Source organism: Spea bombifrons, chromosome 1 (genome assembly GCF_027358695.1).
Source record: "Spea bombifrons isolate aSpeBom1 chromosome 1, aSpeBom1.2.pri, whole genome shotgun sequence".
In the NCBI taxonomy this organism is placed as follows: Eukaryota; Metazoa; Chordata; class Amphibia; order Anura; family Pelobatidae; genus Spea; species Spea bombifrons.
The window spans coordinates 145,357,448-145,364,718 of NC_071087.1; positions in this window are offsets into that span (position 1 = coordinate 145,357,448).

Here is a 7,271-nt window from a genome sequence, read left to right on the forward strand (position 1 = left end):
AGCGTGTATGAGCATGGATGTGTTGGAAACACAGTTGGGTATTGGTGGGAGGTGGGCACAATATTATATAATTTGGCCAGGGCGCACCTGAGCCTTGAATTGACCCTGTTGGCAACAACAGAATTTAGGGATTTGGGGGAAATTATTTCTGAAGATGTTTAGATAGGGAGACAGAGTAACAAAGTGGGTTTAAATAAGCAAGGGTGCTGGGTTATATAGTGAGAGGCTTTAGTAGCAGAAAGAAAGAGGTGGTTCTGTCACTTTGCAGGCCTCTGGTCAGGCTCTAGATTATTGTGTACAGTTCCAGAGACCCCGTCTCCATAGGATATTGACATTCTAAGACTTCCAAGAAGGGTTACTAAAGTGGTGAATGGTTTGCAGAATAAATATGATCCAGAAATACTAAATCATTATTATAAAGAGCTTGAGTAAGAGATGATAGAAAGGGAATATGATAGAAGCATCTAAGTACATTAAGGGTACTCATCATTGTACATCAGGGAAGTATATTTAAAAGGATTATAAATTATAGGACATGGTCATGATCTAAGACTAGATAGTTAGAGGTTCTTATTAATATATTATTATAAGGAAGTGAAAATGGAGCACCCTTCCAGCAGAAGTGGCATGGAGATAGGCATTAGGTTTTTTTCTGAATATAAGACAAGACCAAGGACCAAATAAGTCTTCAGATCTTTACAGGAGGAAAAATTGGAGACTAGATGGGCCAAATGGTTCTTATGTGTAGTAAAATCTCAAACATTTTGGTAGACAGTGGTACAGCATGTCAGATGGATGCATTGGTCTTGGCCAGTATATTAGACATTTATTATACATTATGAACAAATCTCTTTAATTCGCTCTCCTATCACCTATATGTTTAGCATGTTGAATTAATCACTGTTTAATGGGGAATCTGTTTTTTCCCCCCCTCTGGCACTAAAGTAACTTTTCCAAATATAGTGGCCGATCTCTACTTTATAATGCTACTCAAGAAAGACCGTTTATTTCATGAAACCATGCATTTAGTGCAATTAGTGCCCATGTTTTGGTTTCTCCAATCATTCTTGATGGCATATTTCCCTTTCAATTGGGTTTGTTGAAAGCCTGCAAGTATTTTAAATCAATGTATTTATTTATTTAGCTTCACTTTGGATAAATTCATTTCCTGGTAATGACATCCATCCCATGTGTTTCTGTAATTAGAGGCTTACTGCTGACTTTAACGCTTCTAGTGCCAAAGGGCTCTATATCGCAATATTTTCCACGATCCCGTGGTCCATAATAAATTAAAGCAGATTTAATTTCTTTGCCCCATTGACACAGGCCATAAAAAGAGTCATGTCTTCCTTTACAAAACGAAATAGAGTCCCTGAAGCCTCCCTGGGCTCTGTATGGGTTTTCTGTGTGATGTTTTCGGAGTCTTGCTTCAGTACTATTGAGAGGCCAAGCAGTAGGGCCTCGATACTTAGAGGAAGTCTTTGCACTATGCCTATGGCTTAATTATGTTAAAACTGGGGTTCTTGAAGAATGATGACTTCAATATCTGGTCTGGTGACATCACTACAAGTGGATCCCACTATCCATAAAAAGGAATTGCTGGACTAATAGCCAGGATGAAAAGAAAAATAATGGCCAGGATGAAATGCGTCAGGTGTCTGATGATAATTATACTGCTCACCATGAGTACTTTTTTTCTTTTATGTTAAGCTATGAATAAAGCATATTGGGCCTAATGCATAGTATCTTATTGGAACCTGGCAACCGTTTGTAGGGACCAGGATATGGCATGGCTCATCATTAATCTTGAATTGAATGGTTTATTCCCACAACATTAAATAAGAATAAATAAAGTCTTTCTCAAGGGCCTGGAGAATTCCTTTATGTTGAAATGTTGGAGATCTCACCAGCGTTTTCCGCTCCTCTGCCACATATTCTTGTATTGAGTACCGAATCCGAATGTAAGTTCTTTTTGGTCATTTGTTGTATTTGATAGTTTTACTTAATGTTGTGGGAATAACCCTGAAATACCTTTTGCATATATTTTTGGCTTTTTCTCCTTTTTTGACTGCAACTCCATTCACTTGTCTTTATTCTACATACCTGTTGGGCACAAGTTGAAGTATTTGCAACTATGCTTATGCATGTGTATTTTCATTTAAATAGGTTTTGGTGTGCCAGTGTTCAATAGCACAAACCTCAGCAACAAGGTAAGCAAACGGGGGTGGTATAAATGAGGGGTATACAGGAAACTAAGTAAGGTTTGCTTAATCATACTTTTGAGAATAAGAAAACAAAATGAATGTCACTTTAATAAACTTGGGCGTATGGATTTGTTAGGAGTCAAAATGCAAAAACAAGGCACAGCGTTTGCCTTTGTGTGCAAATAAAATAATTCTAAATACAATTGTAGCGCGGAGAATTATTCGATATTGCTGTTTGATGCATGTTTCTGACTACCGGTATATAATATTTCTATACTTCAAGGGTAGATTTCTCACTTCTAACCAGCAGCTCTTGCACATTAACATAAAGGATTATTAAGAAGAAGCATTAATGTATTCTGCAGCCACATCAATGTGCATCTTCCCTCAAGCACGTCTGGAAAAGCTTTCTTTCCTACCAAACTGTAACATCAAAAGCCAGCGAGACATCTGTAGCGCATTATCCCAAGCCATTGCCATCTCCTTAAGCAGGACTTACTTGGGATATGTGCTGCTTTCTTCCAGCTGGGTTCAAAAATGCAGGGAATGGAGCCATTGTCACAGTTTAGTGTTGCCATCGTTGGTTCTCAATATAGTAAAAGTCTTGGCTGTTCATAGAGGTGTTCTTTGCCATGCACAATCATGCTGTAGAAGCGCACTTTAATTCCTTGGAAAATGAAATTGAATAGATGGTAAATTTTATGGAAACCAGTCACAATGATAATTTTGGTTAAGGTTGTCTAGTCATTCTGCATTTAGATGTCACCTTGGTTCTGGAAAGCCTATTCATGATAACCACATACATTGTGTGGTATGAAGGTAGGGAGACACCGGGAAGAGAAAGGTTATGCTACTGGGTCAGTTGCCCAACAAAAGAGGTGCAGTAGCCGGATCAACACTCATGGACAGCTGTTTCGTCCTTAATGGGACTCATCAGCATGAAGTTATGATACTGGCTTAATAATTGAGGCATGGGTGGGCACGAGAAATACCAATAACCAGGTAAGCAGTGAAGGTGGTGAGCCGGTTCTGCCCGCCATTTGCCTCGTGTGCAAATAATCTAAGAGTTGTTAATACTATTATTTCACTGACACTTACTTGGTCTTGGAGGTTGACAGAATTTTTTGATCTTATTAGGAGTGGGAGCTAAAATGCTACTAGACTTAAATTTTTGTGCCTATTGTATTGTATTAAGCACTGTGTAAATTGTTGGTGCTATATAAATAAAAGATAGTAATAATAATAAAATTGGCCGGTAACATGAAAAGGCTATTAGACTTTCACAGTCATAACTTAATGACTGGAACATAAGCTACTCAGGAGAACAGTGGGGAACAGGGGAGTTGGATCTACATAGTAATGCTAATTCCAGAGGCTGTAGTAATGTTTTCCTATTCTGATTAAGACCTTTCTGTAAATTTTCATTAATTTCCTGCATTATTTCCAATTCAGCCTACGTTCTCTTTTATCAGGAGACCTGGTGAGCAGTTGGTGGAAATCGCTTTCTCTGAGCACAGATCAAAAGAATGTACATGGTCATATTTCCTTCTATGATATGATAGATTTTCCTACTAGCTACCTCTCAAACTTTTTATGGGAAGGACAAAGTAATCCCAACTTGAGTAGCTCATCCCTCACTACCTATGACCCTACAAAAATCTATTGAAATTTGGTGGCATTGTGGTGATGCTGCCTGAGATGACCTCTTGAGCCAGGCCAACATTTATCTCATGACAAATTGGTGGCAGTCTGTTATATGAGTAAGCTTTTATCAATTTCCCCTGCTTTTGGCCCAAAGTTATTTTATGTTATACATCAGTCACATTGAAAAATGTCGGTAGAACATTTTTCATATAAAGTGTAATGCGTATGTATTTTCAAGGATTGGCAGACATGACATAACTCCCTAAATATTGTATGGATGGAAAACACAGCAGTTTTAGTGTCTGGTGTCCTGTAATCCAATAGTGGTCAAATATGCGCTAAAAAGTTTGGACTATAAGAAACAAAGAATCTGATTATATTAAAATGTCTGTTATACACATAATTAGTACTTGTCAAATTATCTTAGATTAACTCACAAAATGCTAAAAATCTGCATTAAATATCCTTCATGCCAAGCCATAAAGAGCACATAGACGGATATATGCCTATTCAACAAGGGGACAATGCTTCAAAACACAATTACACATCCACACGTTATTTCCATGTAGCATGTGAGTGGTGTCTTTCCACGGCCAGAATGGAAATAAAAAAATAGTCATGGAAATAGTGACACATTCTGTATTGTACCAGGACAGTGTACACAGCGGGGCTTACTAAGAGGTGTTTGGTGATGACTTCTACGCTTTTAAATAAACAGTCCCTTTAATTGCCAAAGTGTCACACGGACTCATTGTTTCTCTAGCTTTTCCCATCACTCTAGAGTTTTTCCTCTTCTGAAGAAGGATTTATACTGGATGTTTTTTTTAACCTCATATGTTGTTTTTTTTTATAATATGGAGAGTATAGATCAAGAGTGAGGCAGTTACATCCTACGTGCCACATTTATCTATACCGTTCTGAGGAGTAACATAGACGTCGCCACTCTTTAAAGCAAATGCACCCAAATACATGTGTATGACAGCTAGTGAACCGTTCCATTGGTCACTGACCAGATCAAATTTTTCTCTAAAGTGTTTCCCCTTTTGGATTCATGCAGTTCATACATTCTGGGATCATGGAGATAAATGTGTGCACAGCCTTATCATGCGTACAGTTATAGTTTATGGAGCTAAATGCTGTTAATTGGGTAAAACATACTATTTTATCCATACATTGTGATAATGATTTGGTAAATAAATTGTATAGATTTACTTTCTTACATTTTTTATGATTTGGATGTTAATTGAGTCTCAGCTGATACCTTTTTTTGGGCTAACATAGATGTTGAGTAACTTTGGCACTTCCAACCTGTCTTCTTGAGATGTCTCTTCTATTACATCTGAAGAAAAGATCTCTTAGTTCTCAAAAGCTTATATGCAGTGAGAGCTAACCTTATTTCTATACATCAGTGATGTACCAATACTTGAAAAGCCTTGTTATCACATACATGGGCATCAAGAAGCCTGAAAAAAGTCTGCATCCCCTATGACCACTCTTGACCTGATAGTCCTCATAGCTTTAGACAAATTTATTGTTTTATCTAAACAAACACATTTTTCACTGAAATGTCAACATAGATTAAAAAAAAAGCATTTCATTTACCGTATTGGCTCGGATATAGGCCGCCCCCGTATATAGGCCGCACCCTAAAAGTTTGGTGCTTTTTTAAAGAAAAAGTTTTTTTCTTTAAAAAAGCACCAAAAAACATGCTGCCACTCTGCCCCCCCGAGATATGCTGCCACTCTGTCCTCCCTCCCCGAGATATGCTGCCACTCTGTCCTCCCCCCCCTCGAGATACGCTGCTACTCTGTCCTCCCCGCGATATGCTGCCACTCTGTCCTCCCCCCCCTCCCGACTTACCAGAGCAGACTCCCGGGTGTCTTACGGGGCCGGAGGGGGACATCTATGCACATCGTGTATACAACTCCCGGTGCCGGCACTCAGCGGAAGTGCCGGTACCGGAAGTTGTATACGCGTATTGCGTAGATGTCTTCCGCCGGCCCTGCAAGACCTGGGAGTCTGCCCTGGTAAGTCGGGGGGGGTTAGAATGCATCGTGCGCACGTTCACCGGCAACGGCGCATCGCCGCTGCCGGTGAACGTCCGTGCGATGCGCTTAGACAACCTCCCGTGCCGGTACTCCCCCCCGTGGGAAGTGCTGGCACGGGAGGCTGCCTGAGCGTATCGGGGAGTAGGATGCAGGTCCCCTGCACCGCTGCGGGGGATCTGTATCCTAACCCCGCTGCCTGCCCGGCGCCCGGGACTGCATGTCCCGGGCGTCGGGCGCTAGACCCCGAATATAGGCCGCACCCCCACTTTAAAGACTTAAAGTGGGGGAAAAAAGTGCGGTCTATATTCGGGCCAATACGGTAATAGGGCAATGCGGATTTGTGCTTTATATACCAAAAGATGATAAGAAATTGAAATCTTGTCCTTCTCACGCCTGAAAGGTAGGCTGATCTCCAAGGCCACCAAATTGCAGAACCCACCTGAACTACATAAATGTCACTAATTACTACAATTCTGCTTTAATCTATGTTTTATAAAATTTGTGCATAATAACTGGTTTACATAATTTTTTGTGAGACTCATTTTTTTAAGGATCACATTTCATTGATAACTGGACTAAATCCAGAAGCATCTCTACATCTACACATGTTTAATCTTCCAGGTACATCACACTTTAATCTCATTAGATTTGTAGAGGTTTGCTTTGATGTTATTAGGCTTGCGGTGATTTAGACTTAGATTGTAGAACAATCACCGTTGCTGCTGATGGACGTTCCTGGTGATTATCCCAAATTATCGCTTTGGAATACGATTTGGAAAAATGGATATTTCATACATTTCTGGATTGTCTGCCAGAAAAATATCACTTCCAAAGTTTCCCAAATCAAACTTAACAAATGAGATTGCTTGCTACAAATGGATCAGTTTTAAGTGTCTTGGAAGAAGTCAAAGTTCTTTTTAATTTGAGGTTGATTTTCACCGGTTAAGACGTCTCGGCTTCATGCCAGAAATATATCGATCTTAATTAGCAAAAACCCACTTTTCAGGGGAAAATAACATAGACGCCTGCCAAGGTTAAATTATCCCTGTTATATTATCTTTAAATTTCTCTGTGCAAATGATGAGTGTTTGGTTCTAAGCTGCGTTAGACTTGCTTAACCTGTCTACGGATTTCGAGGCATAGAATGTATGTGTAAAATGTATCCATTTAAGTTGGGCAAACGCTCTTCGTACTCATTACATAAGTTAAATGAAGTTGGTTTCCCACTGATGTCTGTGAAGCATTAATATACATGTTCTATGACCAATGTCTTTAGACGTGTACTCAGGCCCAGACTGGCCATTTGGCACACAAAATGCCTGGTGGATTTATGGCTGACAGCGCCGAGTCTTAACTGAAAAAGACAATAGTTTAT